Source organism: Convolutriloba macropyga, chromosome 5 (genome assembly GCF_964194025.1).
Source record: "Convolutriloba macropyga chromosome 5, txConMacr16.3, whole genome shotgun sequence".
Classification (NCBI taxonomy): Eukaryota; Metazoa; Xenacoelomorpha; order Acoela; family Convolutidae; genus Convolutriloba; species Convolutriloba macropyga.
In genome coordinates this window covers 10,156,943-10,173,743 of record NC_134472.1, presented here as the reverse complement: position 1 = coordinate 10,173,743, position 16,801 = coordinate 10,156,943, and the positions used below count along the sequence as shown (strand labels likewise).

The 16,801-nt window shown below is 36.5% G+C and overlaps 1 protein-coding gene across 3 annotated transcripts in view; it reads left to right on the top strand.

Moving 5' to 3' along the window:
• Positions 1–16,801, top strand: part of LOC142339121 (uncharacterized) — a 127,336-nt gene that overhangs the window by 39,456 nt on the left and 71,079 nt on the right. The window contains exon 1 of one of the 3 annotated variants that reach the window (XM_075388861.1): positions 14,239–15,611. The exons of the other annotated variants lie outside the window; for them this stretch is intronic. The gene's annotated coding sequence lies outside the window, so the exon portion shown is untranslated. Of the gene's footprint in view, positions 1–14,238; positions 15,612–16,801 lie in introns of those variants that run through there. 3 annotated transcript variants of the gene reach the window in all.

The window sequence follows — 16,801 nt, the reverse complement described above, 5'->3', positions numbered from 1 at the left end:
AGCTTTAAAGTTTGTGACTGGATTTGCGGAGCGGGTACAGTATTAATTTTGAGCAAGTGATTTGCGTGACAATTGAAGTTGGAAAAGAATTTTGGATTGTAATTATTTACTTTTGCTAGAGTAGTGAGTGAGTTATTTGGGGCATTTTGAGTATGTGCGCTGCTTTTTGCAATTTTGCAAGAGTGGACGCGCGTCTTGTTTACTTGTAATTGACTTTTGCTGGTATAGTGCAGCTTTAGGAATGGAATTTTATTTGAGTGACTAAATAAATTTGTAATTGCGTCGCGAATGCGGGAAATTGTAGCTACCATGAGTTCCTCATCATATTGAGTGATGCTTTTTGCTTTCTGATTTGATTGGCGCGAAATATAGTCAACTAATCCCATTCTAGTGCCAGGGATATGTTCTATATTAAAATCAAAGGGTAACAAACAATCTATCAACCGTGTTAATCGACTATTACAGGATTTATTTGAACGATGAGATTTTAATACGGAAAGAAGTGCTCTATGATCTGGCAATACTGTAAAATTTTCTCCAAAAAGATAATATTTAAGTATTCGGTGTCCCAAAGCACGCCGAGAGATTTTAGTTCATTGATACCGTAACGTTCTTCATTGCTATTAAGGAAACGAGATGCAAAAGCTACCGTTTTCCACTCCTCACTATCCAACTGTTCAAGTGCAGCGCCTAGACTTTGGCGAGATGCGTCGCATTTGACCCGCGTTTCCAAGGTCAGATTAAAATGAGTGTTTTCCGTAGCTTTTGCCATTGTAGTTTTAATATGTTCGAAATTAATTTGGTGATTTTCAGTCCAAAGAAATTTTTCGTTTTTCTTTAATAGAGGCCGAAGAGGGTGACAAATTTTTGCCAAAATGGGAATGAATTTGCTTAGATGATGAACACTATCCAAGAATGATCGTAGTTGTTTTAATGTTTTTGGAGACTTGATTTCTGCTATAGGCCTTGATTTCTGCTCGATTCTATAGGTTTACCACCATTTTTGGAAAATGTGAAACCAAGCCAGTTTATCTGGTGTTTTGCAAAATGACATTTACTTAAGTTAATTCTGAGATTATTGATGTCAAGTTTTTTTTGAGCATTTGTAGACGTATTGGATGTGTGATTCCTTACTCCCTTTGCTAACTATAATTATGTCGTCAAGAAAGCAAAATGTTTTAGTCAAACCAACCAATGTGTAATCCATGGCCTTTTGAAACTCAGCCGGCATATCGGTAAGTCCATAAAACCCCGTTTTAAAACGATACGTACCAGTCGAGTCACCACAAGTAATATTGAATTTACAGTGGCGAGAGGTCTCCGGATGCAATTTTAGTTGGCTATTCGCGTATTTTAGATCAATTGCTTAAAAATATACGTTATTACCTGGATTGGAATCGTTGATGTGCTGTGAAATAGAATTGATAAGACTGTCTATGTTCGGCGTTTGGTACTTGATTTTATGAAATGCTTGATTCAAAACTTTCGAATCAAGGACCAATTAAACTGATTTGTCTTTTTTAAAGATTACGATTGGTGAAATAAAATTTTTATCGGAGTATTCCTGTAACTTTTCGATATGTCCTTGATCTGAGAGTTTCTTCAGTTCATCAGATACTTTATGTAACAGGTTTATAGGAACACTCCAACTTTTTGATGTGATGGGGTACAATGTTTATGAAATTTTGAGCGAACTGTATGTAACTTTGACTTACCAATTCTGGAGGTTAAATCAGGAGAATTGGTTGCAATTTGTTTTTTGATTGGACAGTATTCCTGTTCTACCTGATTAACTGGATTCGGGCTGTTAGGTTGTTGAATTGAAAGTCCGATAGCGAACAATGACCATTTGTCACTACTTGAATTTCGATTGGATTCGCGTACCAATTGTTGCTTTGAATTGACGTTTGTAGAATACGTAGCGTTTGAATTAGTTCACTAGAGAAAATTTTTAATTGTTTGGGAACTGCGTCGCGTATCCACTTTGAATTTGGGTCTTGGGAAATGATGGAGTTTGCCAGCGTTTCATTTATTATCGTGCAAACGCTGCCCGAATCCACCAAAACATTTGTTGCTGTGTTTCCGATTACCACAGGGAGATTAATTGCTTCTATAGAAGTTGTAGAGTCTGCTGAAGATACTGATGCAACGCAGTTATCTTCATTCGAAGAGTAGTTTGATTCCAAATCAGGGTTGAAGTCTTCCGAAACTTGATTAACATTATCAGTCTGATCTTCTTTTTCGACATTTTTGACCCGGGGTCTAGGTTTCGGATATGAGCTAGGATCCTTGGGTTTGCGACAAACTTTAGCAAAATGATTTCCATTGCCAAAGTTATTGCATTTCTTCCCACGCGCAGGACATTTATTTCGATGTTCTGAAGTCCAATTCAATCCACAAAAATGACAAGTCGTAGGGTTTTTCCGTGCAGTGGTGTTCATATTTGAGAAGGGTTAGCATTTGCGATGCGCATCCGTTGTACTTGATTGACTGTGGTATTGAGTTCGGATTTACTTGCAGTCATTTTAAGTTGATTGAGAGTACCCATTTCGATATTGATTGCAATTGCCAAAACTTTGTCGTGTTCTACCGTTTCTTTTAAAAGCTCTTTTTGAATATCTTCATTTTGCATGTTAGCAATAAAAACGTCTCTGATAATGGTATCTCCTTTTTCTCCTAGGTCACAGTTTTCGGAAAGTTCTTTGAGATGACCGTAGAATTTTCGATTGCTTCCCCCTTCTGCTGTTTTCGCGAGAGAAAGAGATACCGATCAAAAGTTATATTATGAACTTGAATGAAAGTTTTGTTTAGGATATCCCAGAGATTCGAATTTTTGTCTAAATTGCTAGTCGAATTCTTTGAATTGAAGACTCGTTGGCCTTCCGTTCCGAGGCTCAAATACATCAACGAGGAGGCTTTCCGATCACAGATTTTCCAGGGTTGTCTCCGCACAGTACACCTATAGCCTCAATGCGCAAGCAGTTGTTTTTCCATGCCGTCTTTGCTTGTTCATTACAAGTACGTCAATCTCGTTCCGATTGTGCTGTAGAATTTTCAACCGCATCTTCGTAATCGGGTTCAGGAGGTAGAAAAACATGCTCTGGAGGGTCGACCAAGAGAAGATATACTATAATCCTTTCATGAGCAAGAATCACAAGTTTAAGTTGTGTTCTCCAATACTCCCATCGAGAGGGGGTTCTAGAGTTGCTTTCTCCCAAAAAGGTTGAATTCCGAGTGGAGATTTGCCATTGTCTTTTACTGCTGACTGCGCCATGTTATAGTTTAGGTTAGCTATTTGAAATGGATGAGTGATGTGATTACACTATATTGAATCTATTGTGGAATCGCAGGGCGAATCCTGAATTATGTGTGTTTTATTAAATTTGCTAGCTGGAATCGCATGGCGAATCCAGATTAAGTTGAACTTGAGTAACTGAAGAGCGATTACAGAGACAACATGAATTCGGGAGAATAATCGAGATTGTGATTACTTAATATAAAATAGTATGAACAAACTATGAAATAATTTAGTAGACTGGCGGGAATATAGTTATATGTCAATAATAAAAATCATCAAAACCTTAGCTATAAAACGCATGATATAAATATTAAAATAGAGTGTAGTTTATAATTTAGTACACATAAGGGTTTCAATATATATTTATGTATCCATAGGTATTACACCAACCAACTTTTGCTCCGCAAATTAGCTTAATTCAATCTGCACCAAAACAAGCTCTTTCGCTAAGCGAATCAATAATCCTGATTCGACGCTTGTGTTCGCGGAGCGAAAACCACATAAAACTTGATTTGAATTAACGAAATTTCAAAAAACAAAATTTTACGCAATTTCGCACCGCAAAATTACTCAATTTCTAATACAAAACCGAGTTGGATTTCGCCTAGCAAAATCATAAATCAGCGCATAAAGAACTCCTGTACAACATGGCGCTGCGAGCAGTTCAGGAATCCCGAAAGACACCCCTCTCCATTGAGCCATTTTGAGAATGAGCGACCACAGATCCCCCACCGGATGTGAAAATGACAAATACAAGTCAGACCTGCAATATTGGCACGCGAAAAATAACATTAGATAATCTTCTCGAACCAAAATTTAACAGAGCTCGACAACCTCTTGAAACCAAATATGAAGCACCCATCGATGATGCACCAGAGCAGACGGAAAGCGAGAAACAAATACGCAATAATCTTTTCAGACTTCAGTTGGATCTCAAATGTAAATAAATTACTGAAGCAAGCATCGCTTGTGATGAACTACTGTGAAAATTGTCTGACAAGAAATGCTTCTCCCTTCTCTGTCCAAGCATTGGCACAGAAGGCCGGAGACTTTCAGCACAAAAGTTTTCGACATCAATTACAATCTCAAGGCGCTCAAATTGTACGAAATGCAAGAAATTGCTTTCATCCTAAATGCAACATAACATTTGATAACATTTTTTCTTTTTGAGAAAACAGACAAATAGAGAAAAAGAGATAGTTGAGCAACTCGATAGGACTTAGATGCAGCTCTGAAGGAGCTAGTCAAAAATTGCAATCTTGAAAACCGCGAGGAGGCAATAAAGAGAGACATCTTCATAACAAAAATGTTGAATGATGACAAACGGCGCAAACTACTACGTGGTACAGTAGAATCAGAGAGGACAATCAGCATTGTGTCGACATAGAAACGGTTTATCAAAATCAAAAACGGATACTAGCAATACAAGCGTCGTAAATGTAGTCCAACAATTCAATCAATTTTGCGGCGCCAACGCTTAGGTAAAAACTGTAATCACGGTGGTCTTCTCAATCAATTTGCTAAAATGTGTCGAAAAACACAAACAAAAACAAACAACAAGGTAATTGAGTAAACAACATAGTAAACCATGAAATTACATATAATTCGGAAAAACAGATTGCAAATTTAAATAATTATAATGAACAGTGCGACTCTCAATATGATCCTTCTCATAACAATTACGTCGCAAAGCTGGAATTAAAAAACTCAAATGCAATCGCACCGCAAAACATGAATATTACAATCGGCAATACAGAATATAATTTAGTACGCGATTCTGGAAGCGTATGTATTTTTCAGACGACACTGCGGGAACTCTAGGAACATTGAAAACACCAATTAGGATTAACGAATGGCAAACTTTACGTGCAAAAGTGACTCTGGTAGCAGACGGATTTAGACCTATTTTTGGACGCAAATCATTCGATCTATTAGGCACAACTATCATGCAAAAACCTTGCCCTAAAATCGAGATCAATAACTTAGACCCCCCATGTAATATAAAAATGACAAATGCGAAAGAGTTCCTGGAACTCATATCTAGAATTGTCAAATCAAAGCATCATACAGTAAATTCAAAACTTACACAAGAACTACCAAGTCACACACAAACATCAACAAAAATTCCGGTCTATCTACCACCAAAACTTAAAATTGAACTCGTAAAGTTTTTAAATGAAGAACACTTTGAAAAAATGTCGAACTGTTCTGATCAGTACTTTATTTCACCTATAGTAATAAAAGTCAAAAGATAAGTCAATTTCTGGTTTCGAAACGTTTACAAAAAATTGATCCATAAAAACTAATACCAAATACCTAATGTTGACTCTTTAATTCAAACATTTCACAAACACTATCGAACCTGCTGCAGGAGACAGAATTTTTCACTACGCTAAATCTTAAGACGCGTAGAGTCAACTCAATTTACACGCTGATACTGCACGCCATTGGAACTCCAATTTAGTGAGCGGTGGTATGACTGGCACATACCATTTTAAAGCTGAATGTTTTTGGCTTAACAGATTTGCCAGCAGAAATCCAAAAGGCTATTGACTGCACGATAACACGACTCACTAATATCTGCTTCTGGATGATATTTTGTTTGTTAGCAGACGACAAATCGAAGTTCAACTGCAACTTGTAAACAAATGCCTCATAGAAGTGGTTTTAGAGAAATTAAGAATCAATTTAATAATAAGTCTTTGTGAAGAAACACATATCAAAAGGCTTGGCCACTTAATCACACAATTGGGGATAACACCTCTAGCAAACAGAACAGCCACAATTTACTTTACCGACAAATTTAAAAAAGTTAAGCTCTTTTATTGGCTCTGTCCATCATCTTGGTAAATTTGTACCAAATTTGTTGCAACTTTGCCACCCCTTACGACTATTTTTGAAGAAAAACAAAAATTCATTTGCACAAAAATTAGGGCAAAAATAGCTGAATCTACCAAAAACAAACACTTTAATCCAAATTTAGAGACACGAATAAAATTAAGAAGTCTGAAGAAAAGGTCTCGGATGCACTTTAGAATAACGTAACACTGATGACAGACAAACTGTCGCTTTTCCTCGCGTTACCTCAACAGCGTTGAAGAAATATATAGTATTAACATTTTTGAGCTATTAGGCGTACTGTGGTCAACCGAACATTTTAAATACTAACTTTACTGTAAAAATTTTAACGTTATCAGTGACTATCGAGATTCTCTTTCTATTATGCGAGGAAAGAGGGCAAATAAGTCGTATAATAGCCGTCTCACAAGATGTTTGACCGGCTACTTCCTTGTGACTTCGAAGTTGATCATCTTCTTGACTCAGAAATGGGTTTAGTGGATTCTTTTTTGCGCGAACCGCAACAAGATGCCGTTATAACATCAACTAAAGATGAGCAGTTGATCGTTGCTAAATTGGTCGCCGTCAAACGCAGCGCAAAATGTTTTCTTTTAAATACTCAAAATTTTACGGATTTCGCGGAGCAAAAAAGGCAATTAAATCCAACGCAAATAGTTTACATACAAGAAACAAAAACATGTTTTGATTTTGCGGCAAAAGCACCGACATTCTTAAAAGAGCAAAACTGTCAACTTGATAAGCGAATAAAAACCAATCAACCCTCAAAAACACAACAAACATTCCATTTTTGCTTTTTGCCTCTAATCACTCTACAATTGAGTCGCCTCCAATTAATTCAAACTTTCAAAAGATTGCTAAGTCATTTCAAACATTTCAATATTCGTCAAACAAAATCCACACAAACAAGATTTGCAGATAAAGCCTGACCTTCAAACGTTCCGAAAATACCACCAGACCTTCTACACTTGGCACAGATACGATCAATGTAACTAATACACCCTCCTCCACGGACAATCTCTATAGAGACTCTTTCAACCTCGCTCTTTCCAAAATCGTCCCTCGCACCCTGATGGCCAGTGATGACCATAAGTGCTCCTCAATCTGCTGTCAAAAACGGCAAAGTGTAACGCCTTTATGAAAAGGGGTTGAAATTTAAAATCTAATTTTCCGTCTTGCAAATGGGCATCATTAAATTTATGTAAAAGTGCTAATGAAAAATTTCAGATTTTGGCGGTCCTATTTACAACCAGAAAGACCAAGAAGTATATTTACTTGCATGTAGAGAAGATTTGAAGCATTTGATAGAGCGACTGCACAAAATGTTCTAAAATTTCTTCAAGATTACCTATTATTAAACGGCAAAACACGCACAAAAAGATAAGATCAAGGTAAAAGTCAAATCTATCAACAAATTAAGGCGTTTTGGAATCATAATAATATAAAGCCCATCAAATCTCCAATTGACGATCAAAGAGCAGTTGACTTAGACAAGAGGCTAAATCAAACTATTAAACGTAATTTCAAACATTTCAATATTCGTCAAACAAAATCAACAAAAACGAGATTTGCAGATAAGGCCTGACCTTCAAAAGTTCCGAAAATATCACCAGACCTTCTACACCTGGCACAGATACGATCAATGTAACTAATACACCCTCCTCCACGGACAATCTCTGTAGAGCCTCTTTCAAACTCGCTCTTTCCAAAATCGTCTCTCGCACCCTGATGGCCAGTTTGACTTGAAAAGACGCCACACTGAAGGAAATTTGCAACTGTATCATTACAGACAACGGCAATAGATGAGACAGATGTCTCCTTATATACACAGTCATTGGAAGGGCCTTCATGTAAAAAATGGCTGTGTCAGCGTTGACGAGAAAATCGCAATACCCAACTCCATAAAAACGCCTATATTCAAGCAATACACCCAACGCATCCAATGAGGTGGGGCATGATTGACATAGCCATCCACGCATGGGCCATAAATGCACCGCAATCTGCTGTCAAAAACGATAAAGTGTAACCCCTTTATGAATAGGGGTTAAAATTTAAAGTCTTTTTTTCCGTCTTGCAAATGGGCGTCATTAAAATTATGTAAAAGTGCTAATGAAGAAATTCAGATTTTGGCGGTCCTAATTACAACCAGAGAGACCAAGAAGTATATTTACTTGCATGTATAGAAGATTCGAAGCATTTGATAGAGCGACTGCACAAAATGTTCTAAAATTTCTTCAAGATTACCTATTATAAAACGGCAAAACACGCACAAAAAGATAAGATCAAGGTAAAAGTCAAATCGATCAACAAATTAAGGCATTTTGGTATCATAATCGATCAAAGAGCAGTTGACTTAGTCAAGAGGCTAAATCAAACTATTAAAGGTCGTTTAGCATGTAAAACCGCGGCGCGAAATCACTTTAATTCAAAGGCTTCAATAATTTCGATAATCTACCTACTACGAATATGTCGGAAAAGACGATAAATATTTCGTCATGTGAAGCTCATTTTAGACGCAAAGCTAACACTCCCCTTATTAAACAAATTAAAGCACATTAACTTATGAACCAAGTTTAAATAAATGTATAGATCTAGAAACAGTTCGATAGGACGAGCTCATCCCAGAAGACAAATGGGAGATTGGAATCAGAAGCCACACCGAATTCAAGAAAAGACGAAATAATCTAACACAAGAGGGAAACAAGAGAAGCAATTATGACCCAGCACAGGAATGCCGAGTAATTCAGCATCCGGAAATGGGTTTTTTTACCCCGATCTGAAGTTTCCCTGTCTATGAAGACAGCAAAGAAAATCCCGAAGAATAAAATATCGGGAAATATTCTGGATGGGCTGCATGAACTATTAGCACCTGGCTTGTCAGTAATCAAAATTGACAGTTATACATCATTCAATCTAGAAATATCCGTAACTCAGACCTACGAAAATTCTGGACGAAAGGCGAACGGCAAATGGAATTCAAAGAATAAGCAGACCGAAGACTCAAAGCACCCACCTATAAATTGACCGAAGAATTATTTTCAAAAACATACTCGTGATGGAAGGAAAAAGATAGAGGGCGGCAAGAAAATCGAGCACTGCTGAATTAAGGACGACTCAAGCTGTGTTTCGTTGATTCATTCCAATGTGTCACGCGCTCTGTCCACATGCCCGTCATGCCGAAGGTGTTATGTGTATCCGCACCGAAGAATCCACCTATACAAATTACATCCATAACCGCAGAGCAAATTGCAGAGCAACAAAGAAAGACAACGACCAACATCAACCAACAATCTTCCAACAAAAGACAGCGTACTTCACCATCAATTACTGAATCTGACGAATGCATGAATTCGATGCAGACAAGTCCGCCAACTGTTTCGTTAAAAAGAGCTCCAGCTCGCCAAAAACTTCGACAGCTGACAAAATAGAAACAGATTGAAAAAAATTGCACAATCCAATAAACTGGCCAGCAAAATCCAGAAGGCCCAACCACCACACATCAATTTGGAACATGCTCCCCAGTTGTGCTCTAACCCACACAGTATGATGTTTCCCCCTATTACGAAGAGACAGCTATGACTGTGGGAGAGGCCGAATCCGCAAAAGGTCCAGATTCTGATTAAAATACTTGAATATACAAACTTGTTGAAACACATATTTTTTACAACATAAAATAACCAGTACATATTCTATTAGTTTTCTGATATCAGCAAAACTGCAATAATTTTTTTTATTTTTGCCCAAGGAGAAATGTGAAATATGGTAAAGTAAATTTCTGGCACTATCAGTTGAATTTTGTTTATTTTAATTTGGTTCATTTTGCTTTGTAAATTTTAAATTTTTTCAGTTCATGTTTGAAGATAGTCATTAATTGTTCAAACCCTTTTGAATTTGTTGTTATGATTCATAGTCTGTGCATGCAGTCGACTTCCTGTTATTTACCGCAATTTCTAATTTGGTCTTATTCAAAACTTTAGTGCATGGATCAACTTGATGATCAAATTCAGTTTTAATTTCAATCTGCACTCTTTGTCAATTTAAATCAACTCTCAATTGAATCTCTTTCGAAGTAACGTTTTCTCCGCAAATTAATTAAATAAAGCTGCACTAAATCTCTAGTCTTTCACTAAGCGAATCAATAATCCTAATTGGACGCTTGTATTCGCGGAGCAAATACCGCAAAAAAATTTGTCTATCGAAGAAATTTAGATTTTGGCGGTCCTATTTACAACCAGAAAGACCAAGAAGTATATTTACTTGCATGTATAGAAGATTCGAAGCATTTGATAGAGCGACTGCACAAAATGTTCTAAAATTTCTTCAAGATTACCTATTATTAAATGGCAAAACACGCACAAAAAGATAAGATTAAGTTAAAGGTCAAATCGATCAACAAATTAAGGCATTTTGGAATCATAATCGATCAAAGAGCAGTTGACTTAGTCAAGAGGCTAAATCAAACTATTAAAGGTCGTTTAGCATGTAGTAAAACCGCGGCGCGAAATCACTTTAATTCAAAAGCTTCAATAGTTTCGATAATCTACCTACTACGAATATGTCGGAAAAGACGATAAACATTTCGTCATTTGAAGCTCATTTTGGACGCAAAACTAACACTCCCCTTATTAAACAAAATAAAGCACATTAACTTTTGAACCAAGTTTAAATAAATGTATAGATCTAGAAACAGTTCGATAGGACGAGTTAATCCCAGAAAACAAATGAGAGATTGGAATCAGAATCCACATCGAATTCAAGAAAAGACGAAATAATCTAACTCAAGAGGGAAACAAGAGAAGCAATAATGATCCAGCACAGGAAAGCCGAGTAATTCAGCATCCGTAAATGGGCTTTTTTTACCCCGATCTGAAGTTTCCCTGTCTATGAAGACAGCAAAGAAAATCCCGAAGAATAAAATATCGAAAAATATTCTGGATGGGCTGCATGAACTATTAGCACCTGGCTCGTCAGTAATTAAAATGACAGTTATACATCATTCAATATAAAAATATCCGTAACTCAGACCTACCAAAATTCTGGACGATAGCCGAACGGCAAACGGAATTCAAAGAATAAGTAGACCGAAGACTCAAAGCACCCACCTATAAATTGACCGAGGAATTATTTTCAAAAACATACTCGTGATGGAAGGAAAATGATAGAGGGCGGCAAGAAAATCGAGCACTGCTGAATTAAGGACGACTCAAGCTGTGTTTCGTTGATTCATTCCAATGTGTCACGCGCTCTGTCCACATGCCCGTCATGCCGAAGATGTTATGTGTATCCGCACCGAAGAGTCCACCTATACAAATTACATCCATAACCGCAGAGCAAATTGCAGAGCAACAAAGAAAGACAACGACCAACATCAACCAACAATCTTCCAACAAAAGACAGCGTACTTCACCATCAATTACTGAATCTGACGAATGCATGAATTCGATGCAGACAAGTCCGCCAACTGTTTCGTTAAAAAGAGCTCCAACTCGCCAAAAACTTCGACAGCTGACATAACAGAAACAGATTGAAAAAAATGCACAATCCAATAAACTGGCCAGCAAAATCCAGAAAGCCCAGCCACCACACTTCAGTTAGGAACATGCTCCCCAGTTGTGCTCTATCCCACACAGTATGATGTTTCCCCCTATTATGAAGAGACAGCTATGACTGTGGGAGAGGCCGAACCCGAAAAAGGTCCAGATTCTGATTAAAATACTTGAATATACAAACTTGTTAAAACACATATTTTTTACAACTTAAAATAACCAGTCCATATTGTATTAGATTTCTCATATCAGCAAAACTGCAATAATTTTTTTTATATTTGCCCAAGGGGAAATGTGAAATATGGTAATGTAAATTTCTGGCACTATTAGTTGAATTTTCTTTATTTTAATTTGGTTCATTTTGCTTTGTAAATTTTAAATTTTTTCAGTTCATGTTTGAAGATCATCATTAATTGTTCAAACCCTTTTGAATTTGTTGTTATGATTCATAGTCTGTGCATGCAGTCGACTTCCTGTTATTTACCGCAATTTCTAATTTGGTCTTGTTCATAATTTTAGTGCATGGATCAATTTGATGATCAAATTCAGTTTTAATTTCAATCTTCACTCTTTGTCAATTTAAATCAACTTTCAGTTGAATTTCTTTCGAACTAACGTTTTCTCCGCAAATTAATTAAATCAAGCTGCACTAAAACTCTAGTCTTTCACTAAGCGAATCAATAATCCTAATTCGACGCTTGTATTCGCGGAGCAAATACCGCAAAAAATTTGTCTCTAGTGAACAAATTTTCAATAAACCAAATAATACGCGATTTTGCACCAAGAAGGCACTCAATTTCTAATACAAAACCGAACCGGATTTTGGCTAGCAAAATCATAAATCAGTACAGAAAGAACCTACGTACGACAGGTCTAGAGCAAGAAGTTTCAAAAATTGGATCTTTGAAATTGGCTGCTCATCAGCTGTTCATTGGATCTTTCGCTTCTCATCAGATGCGAACGAACGGTAATTAGGGCAGTCAAGCCACCCACTATCCAAAATAAATTACCACAGATTTTGGGTTCAGTACCCGATCTTCTTTTAAATTTATTTTTAACTTTTTTCCTGCATTTCAAAAGCTGTAATCGTTAATTGTTCTCTGAATTTGGCAAAACTGTGCAATCCATTGCGGTTTCTTTTTTCTAAGGAAAACTGACAAAGTTTGTTGCAGATATCAATCAAAATATCAAAAAGTATTTTAAAGAGAATGTAGCGAACGCAACGGAAAATACAGTAAAACTCAAAATTGCAATAATAGTCCTTTGTGATGGATCTAGAGCCGAGCAAAGGGTAGCGTTAGAGCAAAAAAATCATTAGTTGTGAAAACATATGGGGTTTACTTGACGTTTTTTTAAATTTGCATGGGAAACAAACAAAGATACAATATCGGTAAGCTTGCTTTTTTGGAAGCAGTGTAGACATTTAGCAAGTTAAGAATTATCTTTTTGGAGAGCGATTTAAAAAATGTATTATTCTGGAAACATTCTGACAATAATGGTAAACTTTTATTTTCTGCATTGCAACTCGACCAATTATTTCTAAGGAAACGGCAATAATTGATTGAAACGTATTAACGTCTTTATTTTTTTTAAACGTAAATTTCCGACTTTTTGTTTAACATCTCAATTAATAAGTCAAGAACATTTCATTGCTTCGTAATTTTAGGTCTAGTTGATTTGTTGAAGCAGCATAAGGTTTCTCAGGTATAATTCTCAACTGACAGTGTCATTTCGGTGTCATCCTCATAGTTACAGAACTGAATCATATCTTTGCCTCGCGAATTTGTTTATTTGACTATACTATTTGGCAATTTTAGCCTGCGTATTTTACCTTATAATCGTCGCCTTCTAAATTAAGATCAAAAACGAATTAGTTCAAATTTTATCCGGAAAAGTGGACAAATCATTTCGGAATTAGACAAATTTTTAAGTGGAATATTTTGAAAGCTACAGATGAAGCATACTAAAGGTTGCCAATATTTTGATGGAATGTCTATTTTTGGTTTAATTTCATTTTTTGATGTTTGAGATACAGACGTCAATGGCGTCAATTGCCTGTAAGTCTGATATTGCTCTTTTATATCATTGCATTTTGTTGGCATTTCAATTGAAGCGGCGGAAGAATTTGCATATATGACGTTAGTTAACTTATTGGCGTCTGCCCTCATGCGCGCGTGAATTAATTTCAAAATAGCAAATTGCAATCTTAATGTTCATTTTCCTAAGGAGAGAGTCTTTTCCTGTCATTTTTCCTGCTTTTTGGCATGCGCGTGACGTCATAAAAACCAATCCAATCGATTCTCTCCCCCCTTTTCTCTCGCTCTCTTTAGCTTTTACAGGGGGTGATATTTGTCCTGGGGGTACCATACCAGCGCCGGGCGGAGGGGGGGGGGGGTGCTGGGGGGATTGGTGCAATAAGCAACAATGGTGTATTATATACTCTTATGCCATGCAAAAACAGAGCTGAATGTTTCGCGTTATTGATTTTTTGGCGCGTTTAAATAAAGATGATATACGGTTAAGCTAAGCCGATTTATATTTACCTAAAAGCAAAAAAACTAAACGGCATTTTTTCCGTCATTTTAGAACAATTGCTTCGATTTAGTTTAACGTTTCAGCGCTTTAAACGATCAAAACGTCGCGACGATTGAAAACGAAACAACGCACATTTGCAATCAGAATTTACTTTTCCGCTTATAAGAGCACAGAAATGTTTGAACCTTTTAATATAGGTTTTTGAAATACTCAATATTCGGCTAATTTTTAGTTTTTACAGCGTGTAGAAACTGTAAATGTAATTTTTTTACCTTTCTCTAACAAAATAACATAAAACGCCACAAACAGCATTGTTAAATGTGTATATATAAAGACTATGTATTCAATATATACTATCCCACCGTAATTTAACACAGGCAATCTTTCAGCTTTTCCTCAATCTACGAAAGCTCCCAACGCTTTTCCTTCATTTTATGCAGTGGAAAAAATTTATTTCCACACGTCATATACCCACAATGTTTAAAACCTACCTACGCCTTTCCATTGTGCCATCGGAGCCCTGGTATGTATTATATCCTTAACACGCACGGGCTTACTTGTAAATTCCCTCTCAAGCATTGTATATATTGTTTTCTTTTCTAGCCCCACTTCATATGAAATCGCAGGCATCAAACTAAAGCTAGCTACCCCTTTACTTTCCCCCCAGGGCAATATCTCCCCTTCCCCGAACCCGCTCAAACTGCTCTGTAGCCGCCCGCGTTATGTCGCTTACTCAGTTCCGCATACAAAAAAAACGCCCCCAGGTTTTAGAAGGAAAATTGAAAAAAAATTCAACATAAAATTAGAGATATATTGTCAAAAAACGTTGAAGCAACGAAGCACAAACGAAGATTATTAAAAATGCCGTGCATAATTTAGCCCCGCATTCTGAATATCCTTAGGGTACTTATGTGAGGATACATACACAACTTCCCCTGAACGAGGACAAGGAAAAATTTACAACAGGACCTTCCTATTGAAAAGCCATTTTTACCTCCAGTCGAATTTATCGCCACTTCTAAATTCCTAAATATAGGATACCTGTTCACTTACTCTGCTCCCATTTCAGAAGAGTCCCCCCCTCCCTCCTCTTTTCTTTTTTTGATGTTATTGGCCCCCATGAATTGATGCTTCAATAGCCGTACTACTGGTTCCAAACTGAAATTGAAAATTGATACTTGCCCAAAATTTAATTGATATCGTGTTGGTTCTAGCACTTTATCGCTTTCTTGTAATGCGATTCATCATATTACATTTGTGTTCTCCTTAGACTGTTTCATTAATCTCAGTTCCAAATCTCATCTATTATTCAATTAGGTTTCCTACGTGGGGGAAATTGCGGCATCGCATTCCATAATTTACACTTCAAAATAGGGGTAAGTAGTCAATATTTGTCTTTAACATTCTGCCAGTTCGGAATAATTGACTGACTTCTCCACTCTCTGTTTTTCAGTAATCTGATTTTGATTTTGCTTGATGTTTTCTTATCATTTTAAAGGGACAAAAAACAATGTAGCTTTTCAATTAGATTTAAAACTAATAGAGACCAGCTAATAAGTTATAGAAAGCAATTTCGAGCAAAGTTGCTCGCTTTCGAAAGAGAATTTTACCTTAGATAGTAAGCAACGCACGCTTTCATGTTTACCTTTGTGGACTCGGCTTACTATACGTTGGATGAATTTCTACGATTGGGAATTTTAGACGGGATAAAGCAAGTATAAACCACAAATGCCAAACTTGGACCTAACTACGCAATACTGCCAACGAAATCCAAACTTTGACTTCAGGAAAAGACACACGATTAGAAACAAATTTCTATATTATTTTTTTAGAAAATATTATTTTTTCAAATAAAAAACTTGATAGAAGTACCCAGGTTGAGGTGTGCAACCCAAGCCAAGTCTGATCAGACTGACTTATGTTGCTCCAGATTCGCGCACAGGTGTGCAAGAACTACTTTGGTCGAGCACTTGGGGTACCAGAATAAATTTGGCAGTGCACTGGGGTGCCAGAACTTCTTGAGTCATGCACTGGGGGTAACCAGACTATTGTATAAAATATTATCTGATATTAAACTGGTATAATGTATTGTTCTCAAAAAATTTAGTTTCTGAGTTCTTCAACGAAAAACTTTTTTCTTCAATGAAAAACTTTTTTCTTCAATGAAAAACTTTTTTCTTCAATGAAAATTTTAATGAACATTTCTTCGATCAAAACATCAAACAACACTTAGCTATTAGCGTGGTCTTTGGTAAATTTCAACTAAAACTGGGAGGAGCTCTTCAAATAACAGTCTTTGCGGGGAACAGTTTCTGTTTTGATCAAACTATCCAGAGTCTGGATGGGGATTTGATCAGACTGATTAGACTCTGGAAAGAGCTCTGCTCAGAATATATACCTGGATCTTCATGGAAATTCTTTTTGAAAAAATTTTTATTGCAACTCCAACAAAAGCTTTTTTTTAACTCTGCGACCTTTGTGCTATTAGAATTATTGTTCTCAAACTAAAACAAACAGATTGCAGAAAATCTACGAAGATCATTAAAATATTTCTGTGATTTTGTTT